This window comes from Triturus cristatus, chromosome 10 (assembly GCF_964204655.1).
Source record: "Triturus cristatus chromosome 10, aTriCri1.1, whole genome shotgun sequence".
In the NCBI taxonomy this organism is placed as follows: domain Eukaryota; kingdom Metazoa; phylum Chordata; class Amphibia; order Caudata; family Salamandridae; genus Triturus; species Triturus cristatus.
In genome coordinates this window covers 29,430,689-29,450,583 of record NC_140593.1, presented here as the reverse complement: position 1 = coordinate 29,450,583, position 19,895 = coordinate 29,430,689, and the positions used below count along the sequence as shown (strand labels likewise).

The following is a 19,895-nucleotide window of genomic DNA, read 5'->3' as shown; positions in this document are numbered from 1 at the left end:
TTACCAAATGCTTCTCTCACAGTGATCCCAAATACACACTAACTCACAGTGTGATTCTAGACAAGCACCCCTATCCCTATGAGTTTACCAAAACTCATTCACTACAGTGCAAGTGGTAAGGGAACTGCACACAATCTACATATTTCACAACTACAATTTACTGTCAATGCCTGACTCATATAATGAAAGCATAAACCAAAACTGTCTTCCAATGCTACTAAAACTTGACAACATAACATGTTTTACAACACTTATCTGTCAGCAAATACACGATGTTACCAAACACTTCTCTCACAGTGGTTCCCAAATGCACACAGACTCACAGTGTGATTCTAGACAAAAACCACTATCCCTAGGAGTTTACCAAAACTCATTCACTACAGTGGAAGTGGTAAAGGAACTGCATACAATCTACATATTTCACAACTACACTGTAATGTCAATGCCTGACTAATTTAATCAACGCATAAGCAAAGACTGGCTTCTAATGCTACTAAAACTTGGCAACATGACAGGTTTTAAAACAGTTATCTGTCAGTAAATACACGATGTTACCAAATGCTTCTCTCACAATCCTTACCCAAATGCACACAGACTCACAATGTGATTTTAGACAATCAGCACTATCCTAGGACTTTACCAAAACTGATTCACTACTGTGGAAGGGGTAAGGGGACTGCATACAAACTACATATTTAAGTACAGCACCTCAGTGTCAAGGCATGACTCATTTAATCAACATATAAGCAAAGACTGGATTCTAATGCTACTAAAACTTCACAACATGACATTTTAAAACAGTTATCTGTCCACAAATACATGATGTTACCAAATGATTCTCTCACACTGATCCCAAATACACACTAACTCACAGTGTGATTCTAGACAAGCACCACTATCCCTATGAGTTTACAAAAACTCATTCACTACTCTGGAAGAGTTAATGGTACTGCACACAATCTACATATTTAAGTACACCACATCAGTGTCAAAGCATGACTCATTTAATCAACGCATAAGCAAAGACTGGATTCTAATGCTACTAAAACTTGACAACATGACAAGTTTTAAAAAGGTTTTCTGTCAGCAAATACACGATGTTACCAAAAGCTTCTTTCACAGTGGTTCCCAACTGCACAAAGACTCACAGTGTGATTCTAGACAAGCACCACTATCCCTAGGAGTTTACCAAAACTCATTCACTACAGTGAAAGTGGTAAAGGAACTGCATACAATCTACATATTTCACAACTACACTTTAATGTCAATGCCTGACTAACTTAATCAACGCATAAGCAAACACTGGCTTCTATGCTACTAAAACTTGACAACATGACAGGTTTTAAAACAGTTATCTGTCAGTAAATACACGATGTTACCAAATGCTTCTCTCACAATCCTTACCCAAATGCACACAGACTCACAGTGTGATTTTAGACAATCAACACTATCCTAGGACTTTACCAAAACTCATTCACTACTGTGGAAGGGGTAAGGGGGCTGCACACAATCTACATATTTAAGTACAGCACATCAGTGTCAAGTCATGACTCATTTAATCGACATATAAGCAAAGACTGGATTCTAATGTTCCTAAAACTTCACAACATGACAGATTTTAAAACAGTTATCTGTCAACAAATACATGATGTTACCAAATGATTCTCTCACACTGATCCCAAATACACACTAACTCACAGTGTGATTCTACACAAGCACCACTATCCCTATGAGTTTACCAAAACTCATTCACTACTCTGGAAGAGTTAATGGTACTGCACACAATCTACATATTTAAGTACACCACATCAGTGTCAAAGCATGACTAATTTAATCAACGCGTAAGCAAAGACTGGATTCTAATGCTACTAAAACTTGACAACATGACAAGTTTTAAAACAGTTTTCTGTCAGCAAATACACAATGTTACCAAACGCTTCTTTCACAGTGGTTCCCAAATGCACAAAAACTCACAGTGTGATTCTAGACAAGCACCACTATCCCTAGGAGTTTACCAAAACTCATTCACTACAGTGGAAGAGGTAAGGGAACTGCACACAATCTACATATTTCACGACTGCACTTTAGTGTCAATGCCTGACTCATTTAATCAACACATAAGCAAAGACTGGCTTCTAATGCTACTAAAACTTGACAACATGACCGGTTTTAAAAGAGCTTTCTGTCAGAAAATACACAATGTTACCCAATCCTTCTCTCACAGTGGTTCCCAAATGCACACACACTCACAGTGTGATTCTAGACAACAACCACTCTACCTAGGAGTTTACCAAAAATCATTCACTACTGTGGAAGAGGTAAGGGAACTGCACACAATCTACATATTTCAGGACTGCACTTTTGTGTCAAAGCCTCACTCATTTAATCAACACATAAGCAAAGACTGGATTCTAATGGTACTAAAATTTGACAACATGACAGGTTTCAAAACAGTTTTCTCTCAGCAAATACACGATGTTACCAAACACTTCCCTCACAGTGGTTTCCAAATGCACACAGACTCACAGTGTGATTCTAGACAAGCACCACTATCCCTAGGAGTTTACCAAAACTCATTCACTATACTGAAAGTGATAAGGGAACTGCACACAATCTACATATTTCACGACTGCACTTTAGTGTCAATGCCTGACTCATTTAATCAACACATAAGCAAAGACTGGCTTCTAATGCAACTAAAACTTGACAACATGACCGGTTTTAAAAGAGCTCTCTGTCAGAAAATACACAATGTTACCCAATCCTTCTCTCACAGTGGTTCCCAAATGCACACACACTCACAGTGTGATTCTAGACAAGCACCACTATCCCTTGCACTATAACAAAACACATTTCTTCATCTACAAGGAGTACTAAATTTTACTGCAGAAACATAACTCATTTCACAAATTCATAAACAATGACTGGTTTCTAATTCTACCAAAATATAACAACTGCATAGTTATCTGTCTACAAACACATGAAAAAAAACAAATCCTTCACACAAAATGGTTTCCACATGCACACACACTGTCAATAAGATTGTAGAGAAAAAAAAGTACTCCGTACACTTTAGCAGGAAAAATACATTAGTCTGATTAAAATCCAAATAGTCTACATACATCCCCTCACAATTAAATAACTCATCTTTCAAGTTCTTTTGTAGATTAGGGAGTATATCAATCACTCACCATATTTTCTTTTACAGAATCTCTGCACTGTGCACCTCTAAGCATAAGCAAAAAATGGAAAAGTTTCCCTTTCATTTTCCACACATATACATGTAAACATCAAATCACAATCCTTCGCACATAAACTCAAAAGCAAACACACATTTCTGTTGGTTAAACATTTCAACCCTTTCCAACTGAAATACATTTCAACCCTTCCCCCAATCTGCCTTCTGCCTGTTACCATAGAAACAGGTCATGGAACACTGCACTGAGCTCACAGGTCACAAGTTCAGCACACAATGTTCCTACACAAGACAGGAAGTGTGCTTGACTTTTCAACATATCAGCTTATCATATATAATGTTCCTTACAATCTGTTTTTGTTAACCAATAACAATCATACCTTTAAAAAACAAAAATATACACCCTACCTTTCAGTGTAGAAAGTTGTTATACAACCAATGATTTTTTGTCGTTTTTCAAAAAACGTTGCCGTGGATCCGCGCACCCACCGCGAGAGAATCCGTGCATCCAACGCGATAGGATGCGCTCACCGTGCGTGCATTTCGCCGCTTTTTTAAAAAAAAAAAGGGGGCGCCACATAGGGTCCTTCTGGGACCCCCTAAGCAGATCTAGAGGGTCAGAGTATTTCCACTCTGCCCCCTTTATATCTTTTACACACTTATTCCCCTTCCATCTTCAGCCTCGCTTCTACCGAGGCAGAAAATGGCCGCCAACAGTTCCTGGTTTTGAATGTAGAGAGACGCTCGACAGCCAATTAGCATTCAGCGTGCGGTCGGGAGGGTGCGCGCTCCGTTTGGAGAGGGTGCGCTTACGGTGCGGGTACGGTCTGCGGATCCTCCGCGGCCATAGATATCACTAACATTTTTACCCTAATTTTCTCAGGAAACACTGAACAGATTCACACCAAATATGCAAAAGGCACGAGTCCGAACTGAGGACTACCTCTTTGCCAAATTTGGGGTCATTCCGTTCAGCGGTTCGGGCTGTAGCTGCGACAACAGATCCTATGAGAAATTGCATGGGGAAAACGTGTTTTGGGACCCCCCTTTTTTCTCGGCCCCCGCTTCACGGATCACTGCAAAACTTTCAGGGTAGGAGCGGAGCGGAGCTGGCCAAAAGTTTGGAGAATTTTGCAAAGATTCTTCTATCGGCGCCAAAGATATTCCCAATAGAATGTTGCGGATTTCCTATGGAAAATAGGTCCTAACTATAACTATCTACCGCCAGTAGATAATATATATCCAGTCATTCAAAACCATAGAAATTCCCCCGTTATAGTTAGTTCAGCTAACTATAACGCGCACCCTCGCAATGCACTGCTGATGACACCACATATTACATCATTCATGACATGGTCAGTGACATCACTGATGACATCACTGATGACATCTCAAATAACATCACTGATGACAACACTGATGACATCACCCAGTGAATGTGTTTTTCCGTAAATTTTAAATATGTATTATATATATAGCAAGGTGTATTGAAGAATGAGCGTGTGTATAAGTGTCTGGATTGTGGATTTATTAAGTGTGTGAGTTATTTCATGTGTCTTATTGAATGCATTGGTTAGTGACTAAACTATGTGAATGTCTGTATCAGTCTCTTTGCTTTTGTATAAGCTATTGCATGTGTTGGTCAGTAACTACATGAGTGTCTATTTGGTTATTGATTGGTTGCCAGAGTATTTCTATGGGTGCCTGAGTGTGTGTGATGCTGTGTGGGAAGTGTGTCACTCTGTACATACATGTTTGAGTGGTTGATTCACTGAGTTTATGGGTTCATGAGTGCATGTGGAAACAGCTGTATGCATGGGTGATTGTGTATGGGTGTGTTGGTGAGTGAATGGATGTCTCAATTGTACATCTCCAAGAAACTCCATAAAAGGCAGTGTATGTTAAAGTTGAAGTATATAAATGACTATACATAAGAGTCAGTCATTGTGAGAGTGGCTGTATGGATGAGTGTGTATTTGTATCAGTGATTGTAGAAGAGATTAAGTATGCATTTGTTTCTGTTTGAATAAGTGATGTGGTGTGTGTATAACTGTATAGGTCAGTAAATGGAAGTGTGATTGATTCTTTGCATGACTGACTAGGTGTGTGAGTAACTCTGGATGAGTGGTTGTGTGTGAGTGTTTGTGTAGGCGTATGAGTGCTTATGATAGTGTTGTATTGATGAGTGACTACATGTAAGAATGATTGTATGGGTGAATGAGTGGATGTGAGTGTAGACCTAGGAATCAGTGAGTGCGTATCTAATAACCTTTGATTGATGTGTCGATGGTTTTGAGAATGATAGTCTGTATTTTACAGTGGGTATATCAAAGGTTATATTAGAGTATCAGGAGATGCATCGTATTATCACATGGATGATGTCATCAGTGATGTCATCAGTGATGTCACTGACCATCTCATGAATGATGTAATATGTGACATCATCAGCAGTGCATTGCGGGCACGAGAGTTATAGTTAGATCAATTAACTATAGCAGGCAAATTTCTCTGGTTTTATATGAGTCAAATGTCCAACTAACTATAACGTCCCTGAAACCTATGGTTTTTGTCAGTGAAGTTCTAAGGTTTTTTAAATGCTAATTCCTAACTATAACGTCTGTAAAACCTATGGTTTTTTCAGTGAATTTCAGAGGTTTTTTGAATATCGAATTAATATTGTATATTTGTCATTAATACTATTTTTTCTAACTTTTCAACTACATAAAATAAACTACAAAAGTACTATGTAACTTTTTACATTTCACAAATTACAATGAGTTTTTAAATAATACAAAGCTATTTAACATTCAGATGAAAAATGTTCTCCCTTTTTTTGCTGTCATCAGCTACTACTTAACTTCACTATTCACAGTGATGCCAGTGTAGTTTCATCATAAACAGCAGGGGAAAAAAACAATGAACTACATTGTTAAAAAAACAAAACGCTAATTCTCTCGAATATAATACAAAATCAACACAAATAACACATCCAATAGTACTTCAAATGTTGAAAGCTTACCTTTACTTTGTAGATTGTCTGCAAATTTACCCAATACGCTAGATAATGTATCAAAAATTTCGCTTTGAAAGCATCCAGTATGAATTCCTTCAAGATCTTACGTACTTTCTCTGCACATTTTCCCAATACACCAGATAATGTATCAAAACTTTTGCTTTAAAGCATCCAGTATGAATTCCTTAATGATCTATACACCTTCCCATTAAAGCCAAATAGTGTATCTAAAATCTTTGTTTCAGAAAAATTAAGCATGAGTTGGGTAATTCATAAGGCAATCTCGGTTTTATTTCCAAGTGTGTATCATTACAGTGACTCAAACCATTATTACACTTTAAATAAACTGTAGAATGTCCACTTGTAGTAGTGCTTCCAGCATGGAAAAAATAGCAACTGTTGCAAAAGTTCTCCCAGAAATAGATACTTGATTAGCAACAACATTTTTAATTTTGGTTTCCACTTTTCTTCCATTTGGTCGACAGCGTTGCAGCATTATAATAAAATATTTTCCATATCTTTGTAGGCATAATGCAGATAGCTTTCTTGATTTACAACGAGAACACATCATCTCATGTTCAGCTTCTTTTACTAATTTGGAAAATGGTACAGATTTGCAGACAGGTATTGTTAAATATAAAAATCGTTCTCTGTCAACTATAGTCCTTGAAGATAATAAACTCTGTTCACATTTATGTTCCCTTTTGTAACTGAGTCCAAATAAACTCTCAATCTGAATTCCTTCATCTTCTAGTACTCCAAGCATAACCATCAGAAATTCTTTTGCATCATGCTGTACATTAGCACTGAACGTTAAAGATCCAGTACATGTATCCAACAGTTGGCGAATACCAGAAACAGAATGAATCTTACTTCTATCAGTTCTCAATCCTTAAAATAAAGTGTAGAGTGCAGAACATAAATTTTTTTCCTGACTTTCCATAATTTCACCACAAACATCTTCAATATAAAATATAACATTTAGAATGACATTACCATAGCACTTGACACCAGAAGCCTTTTCTAATTTGTATCCAACAACATCATCACTTGTTTGTATTTTCTTCTTTTCTTTTCTGTTGATTTTCTTTCTGCTTTTCAACCATAGTTCACTCTTCAACATATTTGCGTTTTGAACACACAGCACGTTTCTCATAAATACGATATTCACCTAAATGGGGAGCATAATGCCTTCTCAAATGATTATATTCTCTTACACAATTAACATCAGCACTAACCTTGTTCTCATCAAAATGAATTAAATACAAACCAGACAACGTTCTAACTCGAGATAATGCAACATATACCATTCCTTCTTTAAACACAGTTTTTCCAACATATACCAAAGCATTATCTACACATAAACCTTGTGATTTGTGAATAGTTATTGCATATGCTAAACAGAAGAGAAACTGTTTTCTACGAACATACAAGTCTTTTACAAGCCAAAAATGTGTGGCAGAACGTGCAATCTGTCTTACTTCTGCAATCTAAGATTACACTACAAAATTACCCAACAGTTTAAACATACATCTTCATTTTTTTCTAAGCCAGCAGTTTTTGATACAGACTTTTCCAAAGAATCCAATTTAGTCTGTAGTTTTTTCTGAAAGAACAATTGTTATTCCTTGATGCTCTATGTTATCAATAGCTTCAATGTGAACTTTTTCTTGATTTTCCAATTTCATAAGCTCTCTATTAACTCTATAACACTCTTGCACTGTAGTCATTAAGCAAACTATAGACTTTTTTTTTTCATTTTCTTGTACATTACTTCTGCTGGTGTGTTTTCATTTGTAAACAAGTTCTTTAGTAGACGACTTTGAAAAGATTGTTTGCCATGTTTGCTTAGAACACCAATTCTTACATCTTTTAGAATATTTGCATAACCTTCATCTCTTGCTTATCGCATATTCTGAGTGAGTTCTTTATATTCAAAATGTAACCACAGATTCACATTTCCAATACTTCCCAAAGATTTCTTAGTGTCTTCATGTAGAAGAGTTTTAAACACTGGTTCTCCTTTTACAGGGGTTAATTGTAACAGATCTCCAAATACAATTAAATGTTTTCCCCCAAAGAGAACATCGTAATCTGTTTTTAATACCTGTTGCATTCTTAAGTGTACAAAAGCAAGCATTAAGTTTGAAACCATGCTCACCTCATCAATATTTAAAAGTTTCATTTTCTTCAGCACTCTTCACACTTCATATGAAGCTTCTCCAGACAACTTCTGATATTATATTTTATTATCATGGTCCACTGGTAACATCAATAATCTATGCAAAGTAACTCCTTTAACATTGTGTGCAGCTAATCCAGTTGGAGCTGATACCACACAACATAAACGTGAACCAGTAGTTTTTTGAAGATAACTGGTCAAAACTTTACTTAAAAAACTTTTACCTGTCCCAGCTTGACCACTGATGTACATCAGAAGAGGTTTAAAAGGTGAACACAGACATTCTTTTTTTCATACAACAAACCATGTTCTATCCGTTCTCTCACTTGCACATATATTTCTTTCTGCTCAACATTTACTTGTTCTTCTAACTTTCCAATGTTATATTCTTCTTGTGTGCTTGTTGCATTGCAATTTCGACTTTTCCAGCATTGGTTTTCCAAGAGGATCTTGACTACATGGACCACTACTTTGACTATCTAGAGAACTTTTATGAGCTATTTCAGCTATAATAGTCTTTTCCTGTACAACTTCATCATTCAACATTTTTAAATATGTAGGGAAAATTGGACATCAAATGCTATCTTTACAAGCATTAAAAGAATCTTCGTAGCAGTCAAACTCTCCAAGTAATTCACTTTCGCTACGCCATGGTTTAAACTAGGCCTGGGCTAAAATTCCGTTACGCTCACGGAAATTGCGATAATTTGACATTTTCGCGTTCTGCGGAGTGCGCGAAAATGTCAAAATTTCTGCAATCCGCATTTTACCCGAAATTTTTTGCTTGTTCGCGCTGTAAAATAATACATTCTCGCGTGCGCGCGATCGCCTTACCTGAATCCCCGTGTTCGCCGACAAGTTTTCCCGATCCGGTCGCGTTCTCCACGAGATGTTGGATTGTTGGTAGCCATTTGTGCTGTCTCACGACAGTTCATGCCCGCAGTAATGTCATTTGTCGTGCGATCACGTCTTTCTTCTCGCGATCATGCATCGCGTGACAAGTGAAAACAAGATGGCCGCGCCCGTGAGAAACCGCATGGGTAAATTGGCGAGCCACGACCACGCAGAAAATACCACGAACGGGCGGGAAAAAAACTTCCGCATCTTCGCGATATTTCCACGTGTTTGCGGAGATTTTTAACATTTTCACGATAATTTGCGAAAGTGAATTTCGCAAATTCCGCCCACCCCTAGTTTAAACAGCTGCAGAAGTGCTAAATAGTAAAATTCTCACTTATCTGGAGTTTCACAATTAAGTTTCTTGTGGTTTATAAGATTACCCTTTGCATGTTTTACTAAACAACCATGACATCCAACTACTGCAAACTTTCCTTCTTTTAATTTCTCATTAACATTTCTTTTGAAGCTGTAATGTTGAAGTACTTTGTACAGACTTAGCTGTTCCAGATGTTGACTCCTTTTCGGATAGTATGTGTCCAACATATTAGTTTTAAGAATGTCAGTACTATCTGGCTCATTTGCTGCTAATTTTTCAATTTCTTCCATTGATTTCAACACTCTATTTCATTTGCAGGCAAGACCTAAACTTACCCAAATGATTCCTCGTGACTTTGAATATAAACTTGAAGAACACAAGCGGTCTGAACATTCATACGATCCAATCTCTCGATGGGAAAGCATTTTCAAACTAAAGCAGTACAATTTTTTGCTAAGACTATTCTCTTGTGCAATTTCTTCCCACATTTGTTTCATCTCTGTTTTTTCAGATTTTGTTATGTACGATGTAACATAGCGTGCAACAGCAATTGAGTTACCCGCAACATACTGGATGTCCATGTCCGTATTCCACATTTTTAAAATGACTGGATTGTAGTCATTGATATACTTTGACACTTCTGTTCTTTTTAAGTTGTAGGTATTCTTTGGAGATTTCCGAGTTATTGTGTGCCTCACAGAAGAAAAAAAAGAATTTACTCCTCCTTTACAAATGACTGGACGGGGAAAACCAAACCGACATTTGGTGTAAAATTTTCCTTTAGACTTGTATTTTCTTCTGCAATACTTTCCACAATAGTGACTTTGGAAATGTAAAACTTGCTGTCTCAGGCTTCTATCTCCTCCTTCTCTTGGAATCTCAAATGTCACATACTGTTCGATGAAAGACAATACTGTTTCATCAGAATCATTTCGAAATTTAGGTGCATCCTTGATCCATACTAGCATATGTATATGAGCTGCACCTCTTGCTTGATACTCCTTTCTCCAAAATAAATCAGTAACTTCTCCAAGAGGTGGATTCTTTTTATTACAGAGAAAAGACATCATAGCTTGAAACCTATGATTAAAATATCTAAACACATTTACAGGATCAAACGTATACAGTTCACCAGGAGTCTTTATTTCAATTTTTTTTATATTAGAATTTGTTTCTCTTAAAAACTCAAGCAAAACTTCCCATGCATCCTCTGCACAGCTAAGTGTGACAAACTATGTTGGTATACCTAAGTTGCGTAACATACACTTGAGTTCTCCATGACGACGATACCAATACTCATTTGTTCCACGTTGACATGCCATAAAATTGATTAACTGTGCTTCTAAATTTTCATCTGTTTCTTGAACTTTCTCCACAAATTCTTTTGCAGAAAGAAGTGATTCATGAACTCCAGTTTTAAGTATATGATTCACTGCATACAAGAGAGGAGACAGATCACTTTCAAACAAAAGGTGAATTATGTATGGAATGCACTGTTGAAATCTAGGATCTTCAGAATATAATCTTGTTGACCGATATTCTGAAGCTGGAATCCGTACAGGTCGGTCATCATATCGTCCAACTTCTCCAGTAGGAAACAACTGTGGAAAACAACCAGCTTCCAAGCTTTTCTCCCATACACTCATTGGAGTTCCCTGTGCTTTTTTCATTTGAAATAACTCAATGCTACTTCCAATCATTTCTTTTGAATGCAAAGGACATATTGTATAATGTTCATAAATCTCTCCAGTCCTTGACTTGTCCACTTTCTCTATTCTCTATTACCTGTTCATCCACATTTACATTTTTGTAATACATATTGTTCTCTATAAGATATAAGGTAGCCTTTTCAACTTTATTAACATCCACAAATTCTTGCCATATTTTCCGACTCTTTGTGGGTACACCATTTACTAAAATACCTACCCGACTCATCTTCCTTTTTCTCTCCAGCAATAGTTTCAATGTTATTCTTAAAATGCAAAGGTAAGTACACCACTCTTCCTTTCAGCCCTCTTTGCAAGTCTGTTGGTGGCAGTTTAACTGTTTTATGCTCCATCTGAATTATAGTTTGAAAAGGATGAACAGATTGAATTAGAACCGACTCGTATTTATTCAATTCGGCCAGCTCCTGCGGAATAGCTACTAACTCGAACTTATTATGCACTGCTCTAGCAGGCATTTTGTTCTCTTCTAATTTGTTGTAAAAATATTTCCATATACGTTGATCAGTACCTAACTCAAATGGACCTTCAACAAACAAGTAAGTTGCAAATTCTTCCCACTTACCATTGCTCTCCTTTTCACTTTTCAAATACAAATCAACATTCCTACTTTGACTTTTATAATGAGTACGTCAACAACAAACACAAACATAGTTTGGTATTTCAGAGCACACTACATTATACTTTCCAATTTCTTCTTCAAACTGATCAGTGCTAATCACTTTCTCATCTCCTCCAACATCTGTAATTGTCAAACTTTCACTTTCTATGAATTGCTCTTCTGAACCAAAATATTGCATTTCAATATCATCACATTTTTTTGAACATCTGAAAAAGAACCATATAAAAGACTTCCATTCAGTTCACTTAAACTTAATGCAGGACTTTTTACATAGTACAGTTTCTTTACAAAGTTCTGCATTTCTGAATGGTGTACTGCTAACATCCTCAAATGATGAAAAACACTTTTACAAACTTTTCTGGAAAGACAAGCCAGAGAATGCCCATTCTTCTCAGTATATTTACTTACATTACATGGATCTAGTCCTTGAAACAACTTAATTTTCTGTTTTAAACTTTTCTGAGTATATTCTCGAAGCAAATTTCGCATTATATCAATAGGATTCCTGTTGAATACTACAAATGCTACTACAACTCCACTTATACACAGGAGCTCATGGACATTTCCCTTGCACTTCTTCAGCTATTAACTCTTCTGCACTTTTACCAACCATTTCCTCCTTTGGAAGAGGAACACTGTCCTGAACTTCGTAGCAACGACCTCCAGTATCAACTGAAAATGATAAACTATTTTCCTGGAAGTAACTTTCCTCATTAAATAAAGGCTCAGTACTAGAAATATGTCTACAATGTCCACTAAAGATGTTACAAAAGTTGGTTCTGTTCACAAGTCTTTTTTTCTACTTTTGTCTTTCAATACTTTCACTATTTTATCCAATACTTTTATTCTCTTTAAATGAACAACTTCTGTTTCAAATTCAAAGCAGTATCAACTATACTTTCAATATGCTGCTTCTCTTTGAATTGGAATATTCTTCTTTTATATTTGCATCATGTTTTCAATCAATTCTGAATCACTCTAGTTCGAAAAAGTGTCTGACGAATTTCTTGAAAATGTTTTTGTCTCCGAATACCAGATACTATTTCTTTATCATCTTTCCTTTTCCTCGTATTTGAAATTGAAATCTGCTTCACCTTACTTGAAAAATTCTTATTTTTGCTTTGTGTGAGGTTTTTCTCATTAAGGTGCCAATTCCGATCCGGTAAAACCCGGGTACGAATGGTCATACGGAGCGTATTCTCTGTCCGACTCGTAACCGGGTAAAACACCTTACAAACCCGCAAGTACGATTCGTACAGAAATACTATTTCCGTACGAGTCATACAAAAGACCGACCAACAAAAAAATACCCACAATTCCGATCCGGGACATCGCGTACGTGACGTACTGACGGAGTCAGGCAGCGTTTTACGGACCAGCAAGTACGATCCGTGTCTACGTCACTCCGCACGGCTCATATTTTACGGCAGCCAAAAACTCCCGGGAAAAGGAGGACGACGCGAAGAAGGAGCACCGGTACGCGACAGACAGCCATGGACCCCATCCTACGTGTCATCCCGGCCCTCATAGCCTACGACCTGGTGTACAGTAACCGACGCAGACGCTGCAGAAGGTCAGAACAACCCCCAGGGGCAAAGGAGGGGGTGGGGGCGAGGGGCAGGAAACATAATCCACACCCAACCAAAATCATATATTTCCTGCACATTAATTACCTCCATGGTCTTGTCACTTCGGGGGGCGTGTCCACCAATCCCACGTACCACCACAACAGAAGTGGACGTGGACGCATACCCATCACCACCACAATGGTGTTACGGCCCGTACCCACGCCCCTCAGGGCGTGGGTACGGTCCATACCACCATTGTAGTGGTGATGTAGGGGTACGTGTGGTACGGACCGTACCCATGCCCTCAGAGCATGGGTACGGTCCGTACACGCGTACCCCTACATCACCACTACAATGGTGGTACGGGCCGTACCCACGCCCCCCCGAGCGTGGGTACGGTCCGTACCACCATTGTATTGGTGACGTAGGGGTACGCGTGGTATGGACCGTACCCACACTCTGGGGGGCGTGGGTACGGCCCGTACCACCATTGTAGTGGTGATGTAGGGGTACACGTGTACGGACCGTACCCACGCTCTGGGGGCGTGGGTACGGCCCGTACCTCCATTGTAGTGGTGACGTAGGGGTACGCGTGTACGGACTGTACCCACGCCCTCAGAGCGTGGGTACGGTCCGTACACTCGTACCCCAACATCACCACTACAATGGTGTTACGGGCTGTACCCACGCCCCCCCGAGCGTGGGTACGGTCCGTACCACCATTGTAGTGCTGACGTAGGGGTACGCGTGGTACAGACCGTACCCACGCTCTGGGGGCGTGGGTACGGCCCGTACCACCATTGTAGTGGTGATGTAGGGGTACGCGTGTACGGACCGTACCCACGCTCTGGGGGCGTGGGTACGGTCCGTACCACGCGTACCCCTACGGCACCAGTACATTATGGATACAAATGTCTGACTACGGCCTGGACCAGCATATTAGCAGTAAATTTGGGTGGGGGTGTATGCCCAGAAGAGCAGTGTACTGCACCAAGGGGGTGGGTGGGTGGCTGCATATCACTCCCAGCAGTGTCCAGACATATGAGGTGTGGGTGCAGATGACTCCCAGCAGTGGACAGACATATGAGGTGTGGGTGCATATCACTCCCAGCAGTGGACAGACCTATGAGGTGTGGGTGCATATCACTCCCAGCAGTGGACAGACATATGAGGTGTGGGTGCATATCACTCCCAGCAGTGGACAGACCTATGAGGGGTGGGTGCATATCACTCCCAGCAGTGGACAGACATATGAGGGATGGGTGCAGAGGACTCCCAGCAGTGGACAGACATGTGAGGGCTGGCTGCATATCACTCCCAGCAGTGTCCAGACATATGAGGTGTGGGTGCAGAGGACTCCCAGCAGTGGACAGACATTGGAGGTGTGGGTGCAGAGGACTCCCAGCAGTGTCCAGACATATGAGGTGTGGGCGCATATCACTCCCAGCAGTGGACAGACATATGAGGTGTGGGTGCATATCACTCCCAGCAGTGTCAAGACATATGAGGTGTGGGTGCAGAGGACTCCCAGCAGTGGACAGACATATGAGGTGTGGGTGCAGAGGACTCCCAGCAGTGTCCAGACATATGAGGTGTGGGTGCATATCACTCCCAGCAGTGGACAGACATATGAGGTGTGGGTGCATATCACTCCCAGCAGTGGACAGACATATGAGGTGTGGGTGCAGAGGACTCCCTGCAGTGTCCAGACATATGAGGTGTGGGTGCAGAGGACTTCCAGCAGTGGACAGACATATGAGGTGTGAGTGCATATCACTCCCAGCAGTGGACAGACATATGAGGTGTGGGTGCAGAGGACTCCCAGCAGTGGACAGACATATGAGGTGTGGGTGCAGAGGACTCCCAGCAGTGTCCAGACATATGAGGTGTGGGAGTATATCACTCCCAGCAGTGGACAGACATATGAGGTGTGGGTGCATATCACTCCCAGCAGTGGACAGACCTATGCGGGGTGAGTGCATATCACTCCCAGCAGTGGACAGACCTATGAGGGCTTGCTGCATATCACTCCCAGCAGTGTCCAGACATATGAGGTGTGGGTGCAGAGGACTCCCAGCAGTGGACAGACATATGAGGTGTGGGTGCATATCACTCCCAGCAGTGGACAGACCTATGAGGGGTGGGTGCATATCACTCCCAGCAGTGGACAGACCTATGAGGGCTGGCTGCATATCTCTCCCAGCAGTGGACAGACCTATGAGGGCTGGCTGCATATCACTCCCAGCAGTGTCCAGACATATGAGGTGTGGGTGCAGAGGACTCCCAGCAGTGGACAGACATATGAGGTGTGGGTGCAGAGGACTCCCAGCAGTGTCCAGACATATGAGGTGTGGGTGCAGAGGACTCCCAGCAGTGGACAGACATATGAGGTGTGGGTGCAGAGGACTCCCAGCAGTGTCCAGACATATGAGGTGTGGGTGCATATCACTCCCAGCAGTGTCCAGACATATGAGGTGTGGGTGCAAAGGACTCCCAGCAGTGTCCAGACATATGAGGGGTAGGTGCATATCACTCCCAGCAGTGTCCAGACATATGAGGGGTGGGTGCATATCACTCCCAGCAGTGGACAGAGACATGGGGGTGTGTACATCATCCTCAGATGACCACAACTCCATGGGCGTATGAACGCATCCTCAATGTGCGACTATGTTGAGAGTGCCATAACAACACATCACTGACAGCAGTGTCCCACTCCCATGAGGATGCATGTCTTTCCCCCACTGCATCACACACCACATGTGGGTGTGAGGACAAATGACACATGCATACCCACCCCAGGTGGATGCAGCATAATACACACAGAGATCAAGTCACAAGACTGTATAGTTATGTTAAAGCCTACTAAACTAAGAGAGCCAATGGTAACGCACGCTGTCACGCATATTCCAGGACTGATAGGAATGTACAGGAGCTGGAACAGCCACAAAGTTGTTGTCTCCCATGGAAGGAATAGGCTGGACTTCCCACAGATACAATGCCCACAAGTGTGAGTCAGGTGAACAAATACCCTGCAGAACAAGTACCATATGTGTGCTAGGCTGGGAGGACACACATGCATAGTGTGGAAAAGGGACAAGTTCTACATGAAGGCATGGCAACATACTCTATACACAAGTACAGTGACTACCAAGGATGGCACAGACGATGCAGCCGGAGACATTGATGAGCAGGCATTGCCATAGTTGAAGGGATCCGTCTCCCACCAAGGAAATGTAGACACAGGTCAGCACAACAATTGTGCAACTCCCTGCAGGGAAGTTGTTAGGTGCCACAGAGGAAGGAACACTCCTTGGGACAATGTCTCCAAACATCAAGAGCATACACGACCAAAGATTACTTTCAGAGACCTTGTGATGGCACGCAGATACCAGGGTCCACCCCATGAGCAGCAGACTACAACATTTCCCAGACACCTAACACATGATCACCACCCCAAATCATGGAGCATCAGCACCAACATCAATACCTGAAAAACTATAGTGGTCAAATGAAAAACAAAATGCTTTATTCAGCATTAAATGAAGATTTGGAAAAGGAAAATATGTACAATGGCCATAGGCCAGTCCAGATGCGTAGTTCAGATGCGTAGTCCTGGGGGGGGACACATGTCAATGCATCTCCCCGAGCTTGCCTGCACATACTACACCTCTGGTTCAGTGACTGGGGGGCATCATGTGGGGAAGGACCAGGCACCGCAGGGACAGGAGGGGGAAGGGTAGGTGTTGTGGGTGCAGGGACAGACGATTCCACCACAGGGGGTGGGGCAGCGCCAAAGGTGGAGGTCAGCATGGCGCTGCACACGTCCGCAAGTTCCTCAAGCATCTCCCCTGCACCCGAAGGAACCACAGGCCCCAAGGAGGGGGGGGTCGGAGGGATGAGTTGCAGCGCTACTGGGGGAGGTGGTGGACAGGGGGGGACTCAACTCCCCTACCCGTGGAGTGCCTTGCCCGTTTGCATGCTGGTGAAGCAGTGGGGCTGAGGCCCAGCCCAGCCAAGTAGGCCCCCTTCTCGGACTGTGGGGCAGGGGAGCCGAGGGGAGTCACATCGGAGGGACTGGGGAGTGAGGCATGCGGACTTGGACTCTGCCTGTGTGTCTGCCTGTGTGCCCTAGACCCAGTGGGTGTGCCTTCTTCCCCCGGAGTGTGGGTGACAGGAGGTGTGCGCTTGCCCTTCCCTGTTGGTGTGCTGCCTGTGTCTGGTGGGGTGCGTGCCGGGGAATGTCTGTGTGTGCTTGGGACAGGCATGGGAGTGGGAAGTGTGGATGGTGCTGGGGTGGGGGGGACGCAGCGCTGCAGGAGACTCACTGCTGCCGTCAGTGACGAGTCCATGGACCTCAGCAACATGCGTTGGTCAGACATCGCTGATGACATGCACTCCATGTACGACACCATCTGTGTCAGCAGTCTGGTGTGGCCATGGAGGACAGTCAGGATCGATGTCTGCCCAACTTGCAACTTCCGCTGAATGTCCACAGACTTGGCAGTGAGGGCAGCAGGGGAGACAGGGGCAGGGGGTGCGGTGCCTGGCACGAAGGAGACACGTTGTTGCCTAGCACGGACAGAAGGGACCCGAGCAACTGGGAGGGCGGGGATGGGAATGGAGGGGGCGGTGACAGTTGGAGTGCTGCTGCCAGCTGTTCGAGCAGCCTCCGCCCCTCAGGGAGCTCAGCTTCTGACCCGTCAGCGTAGTAGTCACTGTTGGTAGTGGACAGGTCCTTCGCCTGACTCCCCTCGCCCTCCGTGCCACTTGATTCCGCCGACTCCTCAGCAGTGGTGGCACCGGTGCTCGATCCCTCCTTATGGTCCGTGCCGGTGTCTCCCTCACTGTCCCCCGACGATGCTGTGTGCAAGGTGAAGAGACATGAAATAATCAGTCACCTGTGTACATCTGACACATGAGTCCAAACAAAATAGGTCACAGTGAATATCATGAAATGCATCATGAGTAACATCTAGAATACTGCGCACATATGTAAGCCCTGCACTCCCCAGTTGGTCCACCCACCATGCCACCTTAAAAAATTAACATCAGGACACAACAGCAACTAACTCGAGATCCAATTATACTGAGAAGCTAGTGTCTGTGAACAGTGGAGCACAGCCAGACTATGAAGGCATGCCACCTCTTCTTCACTGGAAATAAACAGTGTTGGTGCACCCAAGGCCAAATAACAGACGCCAATGCTGAAGGTGACACTCAGAGACCTGTGAGCACTTTTGAAACCCTAAACAAATACATTGTGATCCCTTGGGAATTACAACACTTTACACAATCGACATGTTTGGAATGTGTGAATGTGCCACTTTTGGAACAGAACACACATGTACCTGGATAACAGAAGTCACACAAGGAGGTGCACAAATAACTACATTTACACAGTCATTGCATGAGCTGACAGCCTAATGCAAATTCGCCACTATTAAGAAGAAATGTGGTATTGAGAAAGTAGAATTTTGGGATATTATAATAAGACATGCACAAGGTAAGTTAGAAGTAGACCTTTTTATAAAACCAACAGCAAGAAATACTTTGCTACACTTTAAAAGTTTTCATCCTCGAAACCAAAAGCAAAGTATTCAGTTTTCGCAGTTCCTGCGAGTTCGTAGAAACTGTACTAATTTGAATGATTTTGATAGACAGGCAGCTGACATGAGAAAAAAATTCCTAGATAGAGGATATCCTCATCGTTTAGTAAGGGACTCTTACAAACGTGCTAGATTTTATGACCATGACCATCTCCTCAAATCAAGAGATACTATTGAAAAAACACAACTGGTATGTATCACAAGACACTCTACCCTGGACTGTAAAGTAAAACAAATCATTAATGCTAATTGGCATATTCTTAATAGTAATCCTGAACAGCAAAAATTGGTAAAACCTCTGTTTGCTCATAGACGCAATAAAAACATCAAAGACCTTATTGTCCATTCTAGGTTTGATAAAAAAACATTAAACCCTGCGTTTATTCAGAAATCTATTGATGGTAATTTGCCAATTAAAGGAACAGTTAAATGTTCTTCATGCAAATCTTGTGACTCGATTTTAAGTGGAGAAACATTTACCCACAATGGGTTCACCATACAAGCATCAGAAATGTGGAATTGTAGAACACAAAATATTGTATATTTTATTCTCTGTCCATGTCAACTTGGATATGTTGGAGAAACATCTCGAGCCATTCATACCAGGATTACTGAACATAGTTCTGCCATTAGGACAGCTAAACTCATTGCACCTCTAGTTAAGCATTTCATTGAAATGAATCACAAACCGGAAGATCTCCGATGGAGAATTCTGGAAAAAATCAGAACCCCCAACAATAAAGGTGGTGAGAAAATATGAAGAAAACG

The 19,895-nt window shown here is 41.8% G+C and overlaps 1 protein-coding gene across 1 annotated transcript in view; it reads right to left on the bottom strand.

The window, feature by feature from the left end:
* LOC146788754 (vomeronasal type-2 receptor 26-like) overlaps positions 1-19,895 on the bottom strand; it is a 789,631-nt gene that overhangs the window by 207,782 nt on the left and 561,954 nt on the right. The window lies entirely within an intron of this gene.